Below are 20324 nucleotides of genomic sequence, written 5' to 3' on the forward strand. Positions count from 1 at the left end.
TTGCTTGTTTAGTAGCCAATATTAGGTCAAGGTTCTCCTGTGGCATGATGTTTTGTAATTTGCCTTTATAGCGTGGATCCAGGATGCTGGGTGGAGGAGCACTTTCTGGCAAATCCACATCCCTTCAGTCACGCACAAACCCTGTACCAGACTTTGCCACGCCAACATTTTCACTTGCCCTACGAGATGCATCCTCCTTCCCTAAGTAATCATCCCCATCATCATCCTCCTCCTCCTCTTCTTCCTCCACCTCGTCCAGGAGAGGTCCCTGAGCAGACAATGGCTGAATGTCATCAAGGATTCCCTCCACCTCTTCCTCCTCGTCAACATTGGCTGCAGACGCCTGCTCCTTAAGGTGCGTAAAAGTTTGCATAAGCAGACGCATAAGTGGGATGCTCATGCTTAGGATGGCGTCATCTGCGCTTACCAGCCGTGTGCATTCCTTAAAACACTGAAGGACTTTACAGAGGTCTTTCAGCTTCGACCACTGCACACCTGTCAACTCCATGTCTGCTCTCAAAGTGCCTGGCCGTGTATCCTCCCACAAATGCATTATGGCCTGCCTCTGCTCGCACAGCCGCTCAACCATGTGCAGGGTGGAGTTCCACCTTGTTGCAATGTCGATAATGAGGCAGTGGTTGGGAAGGTGGAGCAATCGCTGCAGCTTCTGCATACGAATGGAGTGTACAGGCGACTGGCGGATGTGCGCGCACAGTCTTCGCACCTTCTGGAGCAGGGCTGTTAACTCAGGATAATTATTGAGGAAGCACTGCACCACCAGGTACAAGGTGTGAGTCAAGCAAGGTCTGAGGCTGAGTTTTGAAAGGGCTATGGCTGCCACAAAATTACGCCCATTATCACTAACTACCTTGCCTGCCTCAAGATAAACACTGCCCAGCCATGACTCAGTTTGTCGCTGAAAGTACTCGGCCAGCACCTCGGCGGTGTGTCTGTCGCCCAAACACGTCATCTGCAACACAGCCTGCTGACGCTTTCCACTATCTGCTCGATAGGGGGACACCTCGTGTGCAACAGTGGCAGCTGCAGATGGAGTGCTCGTACGACTGCACTCTGTGGACGAGCTTTCGCTTCTGGAGGAGGAGGAGGAGGGTCGAATGCCTACAGCCAACTGTTTCCTATACCGTGGGCTAGGCAGCACTGTCTCATCACCGCTGTCCCCTGTGGACCCTGCATCCACCACATTAACCCAGTGGGCAGTGATGGACACGTAACGGCCCTGGCCATGCCGACTGGACCATGCATCAGTTGTGAGGTGCACCTTTCCACTCACTGACTGCTTGAGTGCATGGACAATGCGGTCTTTCACATGATGGTGGAGGGCTGGGATGGCTTTGCGAGAGAAGAAGTGGCGACTGGGTAGGTCATAGCGTGGTACTGCATAGGCCATGAGTTCGCAGAAAGCTACGCTTTCCACCAACCGATAGGGCATCATCTCTAACGAGATTAGTTTGGCAATGTGGGTGTTCAAACCCAGTGTACGCGGATGAGAGACTGAGTACTTTCTTGACCTACTCATAGTGTCTGGGAGGGCGAGCTGGACTTGAGAGCTGCATATGGTGGAAGTAGCAGTGGACAGGGCGGACTGAGAGAGGGTTGATGATGGTGATGGAGTTGGTGTTCTTTCTGATGGCCTAGATTCAGCATTTCGTTGATATAACAGTGGGATTCCCTGACTGCTGTGGCCTTGCAACGACACCTCAACATTTGCTGCTGTGCTAACCGGTGGGCTTACAGTGGGGGAAACAATGTAGCATTGCTGACTACCTTCTTTGTGATCAGTTGCACATGTGGTACTTGAGGTTTGGTGTTGTGTCCACGCTTGGAAGTGCATGCTCGTTAAATGTCTAAGCATGCAACTGGTATTCAAATTTTTCAGATTTTTCCCTCGGCTAAAGGTCTTTGCGCACTTCTTACAGATAACCTTGGCCTGATCATGAAGACTTTGTTCAAAAAAGTGCCACACTGCACTCTTCCTACTTTGGCAGACATTTTGCAGCCTAGCACGCTGTGATATTTTGACCCTCTGGACAAGCTGTCCAGCAACTCTTTTGATTTTTGGAACCTGTCTTTGGAGTGCTCCGGGCCTGCCAGATAATAGCTGTTGCGATGTCGATGTCTGCTGTGGATGCTCCTCCTCCTCATCTGAGCTATTGGAAGCAGCACCCTCTTCCCCCAATGGATGCCAATCTGGGTCAACAACTGGGTCATCCATCACCTCCTCTTCAATGTCATGTGCACCTTCCTCTGTGTCACCGTGTATGGTGGTATAGTGTGCGGGAAGGGGCACCTGAGTCTCATCAGGGTCAGAATCTGGCTCTGCACACTGCGAGGACAATGTAGTGCTCTGAGTGAATGTACCAGCAGAATCATCTATCAGTGGCTGTGCATCAGTGCACTCCATGTCAGATTCATCTTGGCCTGGGTAATTCACCATTTCACTTGATAATCCAGGCATGGTATGTGAAAACAGCTCCATGGAGTAATCAGTAGTATGGCCTGCGTCATCCTTCAATCTTGGTTGGGGTGAAGGACACAAGGAAAGGTGTGGTTCATGAACATGAGCCTCCAATGATGACTCAGTGCTTTTATTTTTTACAACTTCAGAAGAGGAGGCGATAGAGCTGGAGGCTGAGTCAGCAATGTAAGACAAAACTTTTTCCTGAAGCTCTGGCTTTAAAAGCGGTTTGCCAACTCCTAGAAAACTAAGCCTTCGAGGCTTTGTGGAGCCACATGATGACGCATGCTCAACACCTCCTGCATTCGGTCCTATTTTGCTTTTGCCACTACCATCAGATCCACCACCAACACCATCATTACCAACTGCCAGCCCCCGCCCAATTCCACGGCCTCTTCCACCAGCCTTCCTCATTTTTGGTAGAAATGTAGACAAAATCCAACAAACTATATAGTAATGTAAAACAAGGTACAAGGTGTCTATAGGACAGGGGAGATTTTGAATTTCTGCACACACTTGTGGACAGTGGACACTTTTGGATTGTGTGAGGCCCACTGAATATCACAGCGCTATGTCACAGGCTCGATGTCGCAGGTGTGAAAAATGTCACTAGAGGATAACGAGATTTTGAATTTCTGCACACACTTGTGGACACTGGACAGTTTTGGATTGTGTGAGGCCCACTGAATATCACAGCGCTATGTCACAGGCTCGATGTCGCAGGTGTGAAAAATGTCACTAGAGGATAACGGAGATTTTGAATTTCTGCACACACTTGTGGACACTGGACACTTTTGGATTGTGTGAGGCCCACTGAATATCACAGCACTATGTCACAGGCTCGATGTCGCAGGTGTGAAAAATGTGACTAGAGGATAGCGGAGATTTTGAATTTCAGCACACACTTGTGGACACTGTACACTTTTAGATTGTGTGAGGCCCAGTGAATATCACAGCGCTATGTCACAGGCAGAATTTGGCTAGTATATGACAAACTACAAGGTGTATATAGAATTGGGCAGAATAGGAATCTCCCTAGAGAGTAGGTCTGTAAGAATGGAACAAGTCCTCGACTTATCCTTACAGAGCGACACACAGATAGCTTCACTGTGGCCGTGATAACAGCCGTTACACGGTACTGAGAGAGGAGCGTGCACGTACACGGCTGTCCAGTGTATGTAAAATTGTCAAGCTCCGTGTTTTTTAAGTATACGGACTGACACACACTGTCTCTCTATAGTTTTGAATGTGAACAAACAGCAAATATATTTAACTGTTTGAAAACTTGACAAAACTAGAAGGTGCAGGTCTGTAAGAACGGAACATGTCCTCGACTTATCCTTACAGAGCGATACACAGATAGCTTCACTGTGGCCGTGATAACAGCCGTTACACGGTACTGAGAGAGTATCGTGCACGTATACGGCTGTCCGGTGTACGTAAAATTGTCAAGCTCCGTGTTTTTTAAGTATACGGACTGACACACTGTCTCTCTATAGTTTTGAATGTGATCACACAGCAAATATATTTAACTGTTTGAAAACTAGACAAAACTAGAAGGCGCAGGTCTGTAAGAAAGGAACATTTCCTTGACTTATCCTTACAGAGCGATACACAGATAGCTTCACTGTGGCCATGATAACAGCCGTTACATGGTACTGAGAGAGGAGCGTGCACGTACACGGCTGTCCGGTGTACGTAAAATTGTCAAGCTCCGTGTTTTTTAAGTATACGGACTGACACACGCTGTCTCTCTATAGTTTTGAATGTGATCAAACAGCAAATATATTTAACTGTTTGAAAAGTAGACAAAACTAGAAGGTGGAGGTCTGTAAGAACGGAACATGTCCTCGACTTATCCTTACAGAGCGACACACAGATAGCTTCACTGTGGCCGTGATAACAGCCATTACACGGTACTGAGAGAGGAGCAAACACGTACACGGCTGTCCGGTGTACGTAAAATTGTCAAGCTCCGTGTTTTTTAAGTATACGGAATGACACACGCTGTCTCTCTATAGTTTTGAATGTGATCAAACAGCAAATATATTTAACTGTTTGAAAGCTAGACAAAACTAGAAGGTGCAGGTCTGTAAGAACGGAACAAGTCCTCGACTTATCCTTACAGAGTGACACACAGATAGCTTCACTGTGGCTGTGATAACAGCCGTTACACGGTACTGTGTGAGGAGTGTGCACCCCTGTATGGTGTGAAAAAATGCACTCTCAGTACCTCACCTGGACAAAAAAAAAATTGGGATTGCTTTTAAAAAAGCAGTTTGCAGAGCAGTGGGTAAACAGCAATGCAGCCGTCAGGAAGCCTTAGAAGGCAGCCTAACAACCAACACCGCTGATCCAGCACAATATAGCCTCCACTTGCACTGCACACACAGTGACTGGTGTGTTGTACAGGCAAAATCGCTAGCAGCAGAAGCAGTCTTTGGTGTCTTCTTCCCTGCCTATCACTCTCCCTACAAAATCATCATCATCAGCAGCAGCTCTCCCTATTCTGAGATCAGCATGAATAACATGGTGGTCGGCGTGCACGCCCTTTTATACCCCCTGTGATGCCCACCAAAGCAAGCCAATCACTTGCATGCCCTTCTGAAAGATGGTGGTGACCCCTGCCTATGTCATCACGTTGCCCACAGTGTCCGTGGATCCTGATTGGCTGAAAAAGAGCAGAAAAAAAAACTTTTGAAACGCGACTTTGGCGCTTAAGTCGCCGACCTCGTGGCCGACCTCATCCTAGGGTCGGGTTTCGTCTCATGAAACCCGACTTTGCCAAAAGTCGGTGACTTTTGAAATTTTTCGACCCGTTTCGCTCAACTCTAATCTGTAGTTCTAAGCCTGGATGGTCGCATCTTGGCACCATCCGGGTTGAAATCTATTTAAACCCAGACATGGATTACGGTGTAGGACAGAACGATGAACAGGTGAGAGATATAGTTGTTTTTAATTTTTGTTTTATTACAGTTGACCATAGCTTCAGTGAAATGAGTGATGACATGAGTATAGTTTAATTTAGAGTCATTAAAGGAGTGTGTCATTGTTTCAATTAAAGGAATTTATTCTGGCTGTGTGGTTATTTACAATATAACTATAGGATTAGTAATGGAGAGGCATCTTATAGATGCCTCTGCATTACAAAGCCATGGGCTTGATGTCACTGGACATTGCAAAGGTGACATCAACCTCACAAATATGAAGCCCACTTGCCACCCCCACAGTGCAAGTGGGAAGAGCTGAGCAAAGTTCCAGAATTGGTGCATCAAATAGATGCTCCTTTTTTAGGGCGACTGTGGGCTGCATTTTTTAGGCTGGGGGGGCCAATATCCATGGCCCATTACTAGCCTGGGAATACCAGCCCTCAAGTGTCAGTTGTAGCTTGGCTGGTTCTCAAAAATGAGAAGGAAAACATGCCGTTTTTTTAAATAATTTATTTCAATAATTAAAAAACAGAGTGGAGTCCCCTCTATTCTTCATATCCAACCTTGTTAGCGCTGGCAGCTGAAGGTTGAAGCTCACAGCTGTCAGTTTTGCCTGGCTGGTTATCAAAAATATGGGGGAACTCATGTCAATTTTTTTTTTAATTATTTACTTATAGATGAGTCAACTGATGACATTTTTCATGATGTCTGCTCCTAATTTTAGTTGTTTTGGCAGATTTTTTTGCCCTCCTGAAAGTGTTGTCTATGCGTTTGGTTTTGCCTCTCTTTGAAGTGAATGGGGTTTGGGTATGTTCGTCGGACCGTTAGACGAACATGTTTGGCGAACATCGGGACGTTCGCCGATCCGAACCGAACCTTGAAAGGTTCGCTCATCTCTAGTTACCACTACTATGAAATACAAAGTGTCTTGAAATAACAGGCTCAGAATCACTGTTATATGTGAAAGCATTCCAAAGTTATTACTACATAAAATAACATATCACAATTGAAAAATGGGACTTGGTTATTAACGCCAAAACGACTTTGTCTTTAATGGCTTAAAAAGTATAATAGCTATAAAATACTTGCACCTAACTACAAATAATGTATATATATATATATATATATATGTATATATATATATATATATTTATATATATATACAGTTAATATTTGAATACTAGGTGTGCAAAGAAACAATATCTTGCTCATAAGCATAAATAAAACATTTATTAAAACACTGTGGTTGGCTCAAATTACATGTGATTTGCAGTTTGATGGATAATTTTTTGTAATTTATCTTTCCTTTTAAGATTTAAATTTTTTGTTATTTTAAAATATGTTATACTTAGCTTCATCTGACAAATTCATATTGTTTCAAGTAAAGAAATATGCTAGACTATTAGGAATAAGCTTGCTTGGAAAGTCATAGCCATGAATAATAACTGAAGGGGAGCACTTGTCAAGTCTGTCGAAAACAAATAAAAAAAATATGCACTGTATAGATTTAATGCATTTTTATTTGTTTTGTTCTCTTACTTTTGAATAAATCATATACTAGTAAGGACAGTCCACAGCTATCATTGACATTAATCACAAGCCTTTTTCCTAATGCTGCATCAAAAAAGTTCTTTGTGACAAATTGGTCCTACGACCTTCTAAACTATTGTATATAATCTAGTGCATCTGAGTAAATGGTGAGGACAGGGGGCTGGCAGGACAGAAAATAAGTTGCAAAAGATTTGGAACATTTATTAATGTTAATCAGAACCAATTTGAAAAACATTAGATAATATACCCAATTTCATCTTAACCACAGTATTTTGTTAGCAATTTGATAAACTACAAAGTGCACATTCAAATTAGGAGCCATTTTGGTTGAGATGAACAAATCCGTTAGATGAAAACCAAATTTGTCTCAAATGTTATGATATTCACAGTTCCTGGTGAATTTGAACAATTCGATGTGAATCTTTAATAAAATGACAGAAAACTCACATGACATTATGCATAACGGCACGGACTTCCCGATAATGCCTTAGTTTCATAGGGGCAAAAGAACACGGCACTCCAGAGAAAAAGGAAGGTTCTTTGGAGCTCAAGTAAGGTTTCCAACCCATAAATATGAACAAAAATGCTTGGCACTCAAAAATGAATAAGCAGTATATTCTTTATTTAGCATCCAGACAAAAATAGACTCATATCGTATGAACGTTTTCGGTCCAACAACGGACCTTCATCAGAAAGGTTTGCTTTTGGTTTCTTTTGGTAGAAAACAGCAAAAGATACAGATAGGGTAATAGATATCCTTAGGTGGTAGCAAAGTCTATGCTGCTGGTCCTCCTTACACGGCGGCACCCTGGATTCCTCCTGCGGGCACTAAGCGCTGTATCTGTTTGCAGAGCCTGCACCCCTAGCGCTGTTAACCCATTCTGTTAGCCCTGCTTTATCCAGTCACATTAATCCAACTCCAACCAGATAGACTCATGCTCCAGCCTCTATATAATACCAGCAGCATAGACTGGTCTCTTTTGGTAGAAAACTGCAAAAGATACAGATAGGGTAATAGATATCCTTAAGTGGTAGCAAAGTCTATGCTGCTGGTATTATATAGAGGCTGGAGCACAAGTCTATCTGGTTGGAGTTGGATTAATTTGACTGGATAAAGCAGGGCTAACGGAATGGGTTAACAGCGCTAGGGGTGCAGGCTCTGCAAACAGATACAGCGCTTAGTGCCCGCAGGAGGAATCCAGGGTGCCGCCGTGTAAGGAGGACCAGCAGCATAGACTTTGCTACCACCTAAGGATATCTATTACCCTATCTGTATCTTTTGCAGTTTTCTACCAAAAGAAACAAAAAAAAACCTTTCTGATGAAGGTCCATTGTTTGATCGAAAACGTTCATACGATATGAGTCTATTTTTGTCTGGATGCTAAATAAAGAATATACTGCTTCTTCATTTTTGAGTGCCAAGTATTTTTGTACACGCCTTAGTTTCATAGTTACATAGGTTGAAAAAGACCTAGGTCCATCAAGTTCAACCTTTCTCCACCAATTGTACATTTCATCACTAAGTTAACTATAACCCACAATGTTATGTGTATTGAGGAAATCATCCAGCCCTTTTTTAAAAGCTGCTATAGTGTCTGCCATTAATACCTCTTGTGGTAGAGCATTCCACATTCTGACTGCCTTTCTTCCACCCATCATGAGTTGCCCCTGGTCCTAAGTATGGTCCTTGGAAGGAATTAGTAATCTGTCATTCATATGTACTGGCCACACATATATTTCTACATGTAAATGAGATCCCTCTGAGGCGTCTTCTTTCTAAGCTAAACAAGCACAACTTTTCCAACCTCTCATCATATGAGAGGCCTTCCATCCCTTGTAATTTTCTAATTGCCTGTCTCTAAAATTTCTCTAATTTCTGAATGTCCTTTTTTAACCCCTTAATGACAGCCAATATGTCTTTTTACTGACCTGAGATATAAGAGAATATCATCCCCATACAGGTGGCAATCCAGCAGCTGTCAGCTGTCCATTAAAGCTGACAACTTGCTGTATCACAAACGATCAGTGTTGGCACTGTCCATAACTGTTTAACCCCTTAGTTGCTGCTGTCAAAAGTGATTACATCAAATAAATGGTTAATAGATTGTGAGGGCTTACGCTTTAATCTAATTGACACACCGAGATCATGATTGTGTGGTCCTGATGTTTGCCATAGCTGTTCATGGCCAAATAGCGGCCTTAGAGACTCCCGGATATAGCAGTCAGTTCAGAAGTTAGTGACATTTAGGTGGTAAACAGACACTTTTTCATTCCGGCTATACCACTTTGCATTAATTCCTGAAAAGCACCTGTAGGGTTAATAAACTATCTGAAAGAAGTTTTCAATATGTCAGGGGGTGCTGTTTTTAAAATGGTATCACTTTTGGGGTTTTCCAATATATAGCACCCCCAAAGTCACTTCAAACCTGAATAGGTCCCTCAAAAAAATAAATTTTGTAAATTTCCTTGAAAAAATGAAAAATTACTGCTACATTTTTAAACCTCCTGAAAGGCTAACAAAATAAATTAGCGTTTTAAAAATGGTGCTGATGTAAAGCAGGCATGTGGGAAATGTTATTTATTAATGTTTTTGTGTGGAATGACTATCTGGATTAAAGGGATAATCATTCAACGTTTGAAAATTGCAATTTTTTTTACATCTTTGTCAAGTTTCTGATATTTTTTTATAAATAAACACAAAACATATCAACCTAAATTTACCATTATCATAAATTATAATGTGCCACGAAAAAACAATCTCAAAATCAAAGGGATTTGTTGAAGCGTTCCAGAATTATCACCACATAAAGTGACATTGGTCAGAATTTAAAAAATTGGCCCTGTCACTAAGGGGTTAAATTTAGAGCCCAAAACTGGATTCCATATTCTAGATGTGGCCTCACAAGTGATTTACCAAGGTATAAATAGATTGGATTGTGGGATTTTATCTCTCTTTTTATACAGTCTAAATTCTTGTTTGGTTTTGAGACTGCTGCTTGACATTGAGTGCTGCTGCTCAGTTTATTTGTAATCAGAATACCCAAGTCCCGTTCCTGTTCTGTAGTGCCGAGTATGCTATTTAATGTATATGCAGCAATAGGATCACTCTGTCCTATGTGAATTACTCTACATTTATCTACATTACACCCCGTTTGCCATCTGTTTGCCTATTCAGTCATCTTATCCTGATGGTTTTGCATTACTGTAATCTCAAGGTCAGATTTTAGTATCCTACGTAGTTTGGTGTCATTAGCAAAGACTGACATTATACTCTCAATCCCATTAACAAGGTCATTAATAAATTGGTTAAAAAGAATCCGTCCTAACACAGATCCTTGCAGTAACTATATCCCATTTAGAGAATGTACCGTTTATGACGACTCTTTGTTTCCTGTCATTTAGCCAATTCCTTACCCATCTGCATATAGTTTCCCCCATTCCTTGCTTCTTTAGGTTCAGTAAGTACAAAATCAAATACCTATGCAAAGTCCAGATAAATCATGACAGCTGCATTACTAACATCCAGATATGCACTTACCACCTCATAGAAACCCAACATGTTAGTTAGACATGACTTATTCTTCATGAACCCATGCTGGTTGTCAGTTATTATATATTCACTGCAATATATTTTTGTAGGTCATCTTTTATAATGCCCTCAAAAAATTTTCACACTACCGAAGTCAGGCTTATGGGAAATAGGTGCCTGGATCCACCTTCTTACCTTTCTTATATAGTACCACGTGAGCTAACCTCCAATTCTGTGCCACCAACCCTGTTACAAGAAAGTCTAAGAACATAAGATACAGCGTTCTTGTAATTACTGAGCTCAGTTCCCTCACTATACATGGATGAATGCCATCTGGGCCAGGGGAGTTTGTCTATGTTTAATTTGCTCAGACGCAGGCGTATTTCTTCTTATGTTAAACTAGTTATATCAAGAAGTGAACTTTGATTTTTGCCTTGTTGACTGTTCCCTGGAACAGCCAGTTTAGTGGTGAACATGAACGAAAAGTGTCTGTTTAATATCTCAGCCTTTTTTGTCCTCTATAATTATATTGCTATTATTGTCTTTTAATGGACCTACAGTATATCATCTATTTTTTTCTTGTTAGAATTTTTTGGGGGATTTATTATATTGTGGCTGGCAATTTGTTTCTCTGTGGATAATTTTGCTAGCTTGAATTCTTTTATACATTTCTTATTGAGATCTTTATACTCCTGAAATGCAACTTCTTTATTCTCGGCCTTCAAGATTATGAATGCCCTTTGTTTTAGTCTTAATAAACTTTTTGCTGTCTTATTTATCAATAATGGTTTCTTTTTATTCCTGGACATTTTATTGCCAGGGGGTATAAGTTTTCTACAGGATTCTAGTAGTATATCTGTCCCATTTTTGTTCAGTATCCACAGTTATCATGAAATGGTCCCATACTACATGATTAAGCTCTTTGCTTAATTTTTTTAAATCAGCTTTCCTGAAGTTCCAGGTTTTCTGCATTTCCACTTTTAAATGTTTGATTCAAAAATGACTTTGAAACTTAACATATTATGGTCACTCTTTCCCAAATGCTCCTTGACCTGTAGATCAGAAATTGTATCAAGCAAATTGCCTCCCATGGTCGGTTCATCTATCAGTTCTGAGAGGTAATTTTTGTGAATTTTGGATCAGAACTTACAGCTTTTAGCACAACCAGAAAAGTCTATATCCCAATGAACATCTGGATAGTCAAAATCCCCCATTCGCATGGCTTGTGTACCCAATGTTAAAGATAGGGTACGCAGGACACATGCCGACGTAGGTGAAGCTGAAGGTAGAGGTGCGGCAGTGGGCAGAACTTAAGGGAGGAACTACTAAGCCCTCCACAGCTCTGCCAAGCGCTAGTGTGAAGCACACATACAGCAGTCCTCCCCTCCCTCAGGCTCTATTTGATTATGCACCTGTGTCTGGGCCTGTTTCACCCTTCATCTATGGTTGCTGGTCTGGCAGTGTGGAGGTCAGATCTGAGATGTCCATGTCCGGACCTGGTCAGCCTTTATCTGCGCTTGCCCTTCTGGTGCCAAGGGAGCAATTAAAAAATGCTTTGGGTACATTTGAATTTTATACAGTCTTGCTTTTAATACATTTAAGAGGCCATAATGGCACAGCAAATATAAAAAACATAGAGTAGAACTGCCCCATATGAGAATGCCTTGGTGTGGCGAGGTGGCTCAAAAAATTGATCAATTGTTTGCTAAATGTCTCATTTTAAAGTTCAGTTAGAAACTAATATGTGCATATGAACTTTATGTATTGTGTTCTGACCATAGGCAGCGCTGACTTCTTGGCTTTTTTGTTAGTGTGAAGCTAGCCATTATCTGACTCTAAGAGCCGTGGCTGTTAACCTGTCAAATGCTACTGTCAATCTGTAACAGCAGAATTTACAGCGCACTGGCAGGGGGTGCACTGTTTAACCCCTTCCAGACTATTGATGCCACATAGGCATCATGAAAGTCGGTGCCAATCTGACCTCTGATGCCTATGTGGCATAATGAATTGATTTCCCCCCTGCGGGTCGGGTGACCGGGGTCACTGAAAGATCACCCGACCCGCACACAGAGGACCCTTTATCGTTCACCCCAAGGGGGTGGCTTAGCCCCCACATGCCTACAATCGCTCTGATTGGCTGTTAAAACTGAAACAGCCAATCAGAGCAATTTGTAAGATTTCACCAATGAAATTTGTTTAAATATTACAATCCAGCCAATCCAGCCATGGCCGATGCTGCAATAGCATCTACCATGGATGGAGACCGAGATCCACCCCTCAAACTGACTGGTGGGGGTGATCAAACCCCTGCCACCGACAGATGTCAGCTATCTGCTGCTGCAGTTAATATCAGCTCCCCTCCCCCTTCCCTCCACTCCCCCCACCTTCCGATCCCCCCTCACCCCCATGGTACCTGCAAAGTCCCTCTGGCCATCCCTTTGTCCCGCCATCCTGGATCATAGGTGCCACCATCTTGGAAAATGGCGGGCGCATGCGCAGTGCACCTGCTGGAACTTGCCGGCTGCAGATTCATTTATTCATTTTGATCACTGTGATAAACTCTCACAGTGATCAAAACAAAAAAAGTAAAAACACCCCCCTTTATCACCCCCATAGGTAGGCGCAAATAATAAAATAAAGAAAATATTTTTTGATTAGGGCTAGAATTAGGGTTAGGATTGGAATTAGGGTTAGAGATAGGGTTAGGGGTAGAAATAGGGTTAAGGTTGGAATTAGGGTTAGGGTTGGAATTAGGGTTAAGATTAGGGTTAGGGGTGGGTTGGGGTTGGGATTAGGGTTAGGCTTGTGGTTAGGGTTAGAGTTGGGATTAGAGTTAGGGGTGTGTTGGGGTTAGGATTGTGGTTAGGGTTATGATTAGGGTTGGGATTAGGGTTAGGGGTGTGTTGGGGTTAGATTTGGTGTTAGAATTGAGGGGCTTCCACTGTTTAGTCACATCACTGGGTCTACAAACGCGACATGGCACCACCATTGATTCCAGCCAATATCCTGTTACCCATGAGAAAATGAGAAAATTGATGTTAAAAGAAAATTTTTGTTGGAAAAATTAAAATGTCCATTTTTTCCTTCCACGTTGCTTTAGTTCATGTGAAGCACCTGAAGGATTTATTAATCTTCTTGAATGTAGTTTTGAGTAGCTTGAGGGGTACAGGTTTTAGAATGGTGTCACTTTTGGGTATTTTCTGCCATATAGACCCCTCAAAGTGACTTCAAGTGTGAGGTGGTCCCTAAAAATATGGTTTTGTAAGTTTTGTTGTAAAAATGAGAATTCACTGGTCAACTTTTAACCCTTATAACTCCCTAACAAAAAAAATTTGTTTCCAAAATTGTGCTGATGTAAAGTAGACATGTGGGAAATGTTATTTATTAACTATTTTGTGTCACATAACTCTCTGGCTTAACAGAATAAAAATTCAAAAGTTGAAAATTGCGAAATTTTCAAAATTTTTGCCATATTTCCGTTTTTTCACAGATAAGCGAAAAAATTATCAACTTAAATTTACTACTAACATGAAACCCAATATGTCATGAAAAAACAATCTCAGAATCGTTAGAATGCATTGAAGCGATCCTGAGTTATTACCTCATAAAGGGACTCTGGTCAGAATTGCAAAAAATGGCCAGGTTATTAAGGTCAAAATATGTTGGGTCATGAAGGGGTTAATGTACACATCAGCGTGCCCATGATGTGATCGCGGAGTGCTGGTGAGTTGCCATGACGGCCATGGGTATGCTGAAAAACCATGTGCCTGTCATGATGTTTCTTCTATGAAAGCCAGTTTGTGGCTCACGTTCATTTATTTGATATGTGTGATATGCGTGACATATATTTGATATGTGTGATTTTTTTCTACACATATCAATACAATGGTATTGCTGTATTTAGCACAAGTGATCACATGATCACAGCCTGAAGTGCTTTAAGTGAACTAACAAATGCAGCAAAAAGTAAAAAAATATAAAAAAAGTTCAAATCCCCCTTTTTTCCTCCATTATATATAATGAAATGAAAAAGCATAAAAAGCACACATAATTGATATCTGTGCTTTTGTAAAAGTGCATTATATCAAAATATAAAAAAATTAGCCTCTGCAACAGCGCAAGAAATTGTAGTAAAAAATTATATCAATAAAAGAATGGGCTTTGTCTGTAATAGCAAGCCCTCACAAAGCTTCATACAGTGATAGATGCTACTGCGCATGCACCACCACAATTTTACTGGAGAAAAAAAATGTGGCTGCAGCAAAATTGTGCCCTGGCGACGCTTGCACATTGGAAAGTGATGGATGCTAACTGCACATGTGCTGGCTCCATTTTAATGAAGTTTTTTTTTTTAACCCGACAATATTATATGCATTTTGCAATATATGATACCGCGCAGGCGCCACCGCCAGCATTGTTTTGCTTCATGTAATTTTTTTTCTTAATGGCACAATATTCTATGCATTATGTAAACTAGGAGGCAGGTCACTGAATGATCATTGACTTGTCACAAGATCATAGAGATGAATATGTAGGCAGAGCATCACATAAACCCCTTCCCACAGGCCGCCCCGAAGCACAAGAATCTCATTTACTGAAAACTACAAATGCAGGTTAAACAACAACCACAAGACGGATTTCATTAACCAAGGTATCATTTTAATCAGAATAACAGCGCCAAGCTGACAATGTCTGTAGTTTACTGAGCAAAGTCCTGCTGACAGGTTCGCATTAAGTCATCTCAATCCTACTTTTATTGATGAAAGAGTATGTTTCCTGACTTGGGAAATGGACAAGCCATAAGCAATATATTTTTTTGCATTTGCTCTTTAAAGACAAATCTTACCATTACAGAAATGCAAATACAAGTGTCTATCTCACAAAGTGTGCATGTTTTAACCCCTTCAACCCAGGGCATTATGAACGTTTGAGTTTTTGTTTTTTCCTCCCCTTCTTCCAAGAGCCATAACTTTTTTAATTTTCTCTCAATATAGCCATATGATGGCTTGTTTTTTTGTGGGACAAGTTGTACTTTTGAATTACACTATTTATTTTAACATATAGTGTACTGGAAAATGAGTAAAAAATTCCAAGTGCTGTGAAATTAAAAAAAATTAAATTTCACAATTGTCTTGGGGTTTTTACTTACCGTTATTCACTACATTGTAAAACTGATCAAGAAATATTTTTCTCCAGGTCAGCAATAGTACGCAGATACCAAACATGTATGGTTTCTTTTTTTCTTAAGTTGTGAAAAAACATTCAGAAATTTGTATGAATTTTGTTTTTTCTTTTGTCGAGACCTATAGCTTTTTCATGATATGGGGCTGTGTGTATGGGATTATATTTTGCATACTATGTGAATTTTGTCACGATCTTCACCACTTTGTCATCATATAAATATTAACAACATGAAAGAGGCCAGTAGCCGTTTGGTGAGCTCCATTGCATGCTACACGTTCACACACTTTCCAGTGGAAAAGCCAAACTTCACCTGCCAGAAATGCAAGCTTTTATCCCTTTTGGAGGAAAAGTTGCAAAGTCTAGAAGAGAGAATAGCTGTAATGAGAATTATTAAGGAAGCTGAGGAGTTCTTAGAAACAGCAGAAGTATCTCTTCAGAATACAGAAAGAGAAGAAATTTGTAGTGCACCTGAAGAAACAGGAATGGAGACATTTGACCCAGACAAGCAGGGAGATTGGGAGACAGTCAGCACTCATAGTGCTCAGTAACCAATACCAGGCTCTCATGCAGGAGAATAATGATGAATACATCAAGATAAGACTTTGCCCACAAAGAATAACCTTGTAGCCACTCAGAGTGCTCTTGGATGGAGAAAGAAGAAGATTGTGAAAATTAAACAGAGTTTGGTGGTCATTTTGGATTCCCTGTTGGGAGGAAGAGATGCCACTATCTGCAGACCAGATATAACCTCAAGAGAAATGTGCAGTCTTCCAGGTGCAAAAATCAACGATGTGTCTGACAAGATATCAGGACTCTTCAGACCTACAGGTAATTACCCATTTCTGCTAATACATGTGGGGAAAATGACACCACAAGAATGGATCTGGAAACCATCTGCATTGCCTTTAAATGATTGGAAAGAAAGTGAAAGAACTGGGAGCACAGGTGGTCTTCTCATCCATCCTTCCAGTGGATGGCCATGGAACAAGGAGGTGGAAAAAGATTCTACTAGAAAACAACTGGCTACAGCAATGGTGCTGTAAGGAAGGATTTGGATTTCTGGATTACAGAGTTAATTACCTATATGTTGGACTACTTACTAGAGATGAGCTGCACCCTACCAAGACTGGAAAACACAAGACTGGATTTTACCTTGCTACACTTATCAGGACAGCTTTAAACCAGAGCATTGTGAGAAGGGAAGCAAAGGCCAGGTAAAACAAACAGTAAACAAATAATATTGAGAACTCTGCAATTAGAAGTGAAAAGGAGGAACAAAGACAAAAAAAACCAGAATATTAAAAATATTAGAGAAAGATAAATGGATCTCAAAATAAAATGTTTCTATACTAATGCACAGAGCATGGGCAACAAACAAGGAGAATTGGAACTGCTAACACAGGAAAAGAGATATGATGTCATTGTCATCACAGACACCTGGTGGGACAATACCTCTGTTTGGAATACAAGGCAAGAAGGATATGACTTACTTGCAAGAAACAGACTTAATAAAAGGAGAAGAGGTGTCTCATTTATGTTAGAAAAATGTACATCTCCACAGAGATTGTAGATTCAGAGACTAAGTGTTTTGTGGAAACTTTTTTAATAAGAATACAAAGTAGAACATTTACCATTGTAAGAGATGACTACAGGTCACCTGGGCAAGCTGGAGATTTGGATGAACTCTTTATGGATCAGATGGCGAAGTTATAAAAAAATATGACATTGTGATTATAAGAGATATCCACAATTCAGACATTTGTAGTGAACTTCTCTCAGGCAAAAGTAACAAGTCCAGCCAACTCTCATCCTCTCTTGCTGACAACTTTATCTTCCAAATGTACACGAGAAAATAAGGGGAACTGCTACCTTGGATCTAATCCTTATAAACAGGGAGGAAATGGTTGAGGAAGTAAGGGTGGCTGGGACACTAGAAGGTGGTGATCATGCTATCAAGTTATTTTGGATAACTAGAAAAGGAAGAGCTGTGAAGTTTCAGACATTAAGGTTGGATTTCATAAAGGCAGATTTTAAGGGATTCATAAAGAGGATACTAGGGAACCAATGGCTGCATGTTCTTAAGGACAGAAATTTCCAGAAAGGATGGCAAATTTGGAAAAATTAGATTCTCAAAGCACTATCGTTGACAATCCCTAAAAGAGGGAGAAAGCATTTAAGGAAACCAGGATGGATGAACACAGAACTAAAACACATGCTGAAAAAGAAATGTTTATTAAATGGAAGGAGATAAGCATATCTAAAGAAAATTATAATGCAGTCTGCAGAACCTGCAGGGCATGCATCAGATTATATAAAGCTGATAATGAATTAAGGCTTGCAAAAGATGTCTAAGGCAATAGGAAAGGATTTTGGTGGTATGTTAAAAGTAAAAGAAAAGTCAAATATGCTATAGGATTTTAACAAGATAAAAATGATGAAGTGGTACAATACTGTATGATCCTGCGATGTCTGAACTTTTAAATTACTATTTTGCTTCTGTTTTCTCTCAGAAAGTAAATATCACGAAACGATGACTGATCTGCTCTGTACTATTGATGGAATAGAAGAATCCACATGATCTATAAACAGAGAGATAGTGAGGGAATACTTAGCTGACAAAGAAGAATTTAAGTCTCTAGGTCCAGATGAATTACACACCAGAGTACTGAAGGAGATAGCAGAGGAAATTATTGAACCACTCTCTATAATCTTTAAAAATTCTTGGAGAACAAAAAAAGTCCCACAAGACTGAAGAAGAGCAAATAATGTCCCTATCTTCAAAAAGGGGGAGAAGGTGGGGACAGGGAACTATAGGTCTGTGAGCCTGACTTCTATACCAGGAAAGATCTTTGAACAAATTATTAAATTACATCTATGCAAGTACCTAGATAAAAATGAAGTGATTAACCAGAGCCAGCATGGATTTGTAAGCAACAAGTCATGTCAGACTAGCTTAATTTCCTTCTATGACAGAATTTATGACAGTGTGGATCAGGGAAACACAGTAAATGTAATATATCTTGACTTCAGCAAATCAGTTGACAAATTATATCAAACCATCCCTATTAAAACAATTAACAAGTATGGAATAAACAAGGCAACTGTTAGCTGAATTCAAAATTGCCTTAGTGATCGGACGCAAAGAGTGGTCATAAAAAGCTGCACATCTACTTTGAAGAATCTCTTAAAGGCTCTGTCCTGGGCCCTGTGTTGTTCAACATGTTTATCAATAATTTACAGTATATGAAGGAATTGAGGGTAAACTGATTACATTTGCTGATGACACAAAGCTAGCATGGATAGCTAATATAAAGATGAGAGATAATTAAAAAAAGATCTAAGCAAATGGGTACTGTGGGCAGCAACATAATGGTTTTAACAGGGAGAAATGCAAAGTCACACATCTGGGCAAGAAAAATGAAAAAAAAACAAATACAGAATGGGAGGACTAGGGCTAAGCAACATCACATGTAAAAAAGATAGGGGTATAATAATAGATCACAGACTGATCATGAGTCAACAGTGTGATGCAGCAGCAAGAAAGGCAAACACAATTCTGGTTTGCATAAACAGAAGCAGTCTAGATCACATTAAGCAATTACACCCCACTACTCGTTTTTGGACAGACCTCATATGGAATACTGTGGCCAGTTCTGGCACCACATTTTAAAAATGACTTAAGCAAACTGCAGCGAGTTCAGAGAAAAGCAATAAGAATGGTAACCAGTTTGGAAACAATGTCCTATTAGGAATAGCTAGGGGATTTAGGAATGTTTAGCTTGCAAAAAGAGAAGACTGAGATGAGACTTACCATATTTTATGGACTATAAGACACACTTTTTTCCCCAAAATTTTGGGGGGAAATGGGGGTGCGTCTTATAATGCATACATACCTTACCGGTACCGTTGCTGTAGGCTGGGATGAGGGGGTGCCCGGTGGTGCTCTGGGGTGTCTGGCGGTGCTGTGGAAGTCTCTGCTGCTGCTTCAGGTGGTCTCCGGTGCTGCAGGGGGCTCTGCTGACATTTTGTGAAAGGCCAGAGACCCTGCTGTGTTGGGTTTCCTGTGCGATGGGAATCACAGCTAATTTTCTTTCCTTGGCATATTAAGTTTGGAACTGATTTTACTTTTTTCATACTTGTCTTAATAGTCCAATCTAACTACTATGCACCCCACAACAATATTTTATGCTGTTGCAGCATCTTCCTTTCTGGGGATATACTTACTTTGTAAATTAACTTTTTTGGTTATAGATTTTTTGTCAAGATAAGGGACATTTAAAAAAAAAGTTGCAAGTAGTAAACACCGCTCCATAAAAAATACTGTGGGCTGTTGCTATAACTTTCTAATCATTTTGTGGGAAGGATAAACTAAAGATTGAGATTTAAAAAGATAAAAATGATGAACTCATTTTAATTTTTGTACAACTGTTTTCCTAGTCCAGCTTGGAAACTGCACTGTCTACAACAATAAGCAATTATTGTCACATTGTCCTTTTTAACCCCTTTCTGACATCGGGTATACTTTTACACTGATGTTGGACTCCCTCCCTTTGATGAAGGCTCCGGTGCTGAGCCCACAACTTTCCCGGTACATGTCAGCTGTTTTGCATAGCTAACATGTGCCCGAAACAGCCACGGATGCAATTGTGATCCA

The 20324-nt window shown here is 40.7% G+C and overlaps 1 long non-coding RNA gene across 3 annotated transcripts in view; it reads right to left on the minus strand.

The window, feature by feature from the left end:
• LOC141053079 (uncharacterized) overlaps nucleotides 1-20324 on the minus strand; it is a 694299-nt gene that overhangs the window by 358408 nt on the left and 315567 nt on the right. The gene's annotated exons all lie outside the window — the stretch shown is intronic.

Source organism: Dendrobates tinctorius, unplaced genomic scaffold, assembly GCF_039654945.1.
Source record: "Dendrobates tinctorius isolate UK_male_01 unplaced genomic scaffold, ASM3965494v1 ptg000165l, whole genome shotgun sequence".
NCBI classification, from domain to species: Eukaryota; Metazoa; Chordata; class Amphibia; order Anura; family Dendrobatidae; genus Dendrobates; species Dendrobates tinctorius.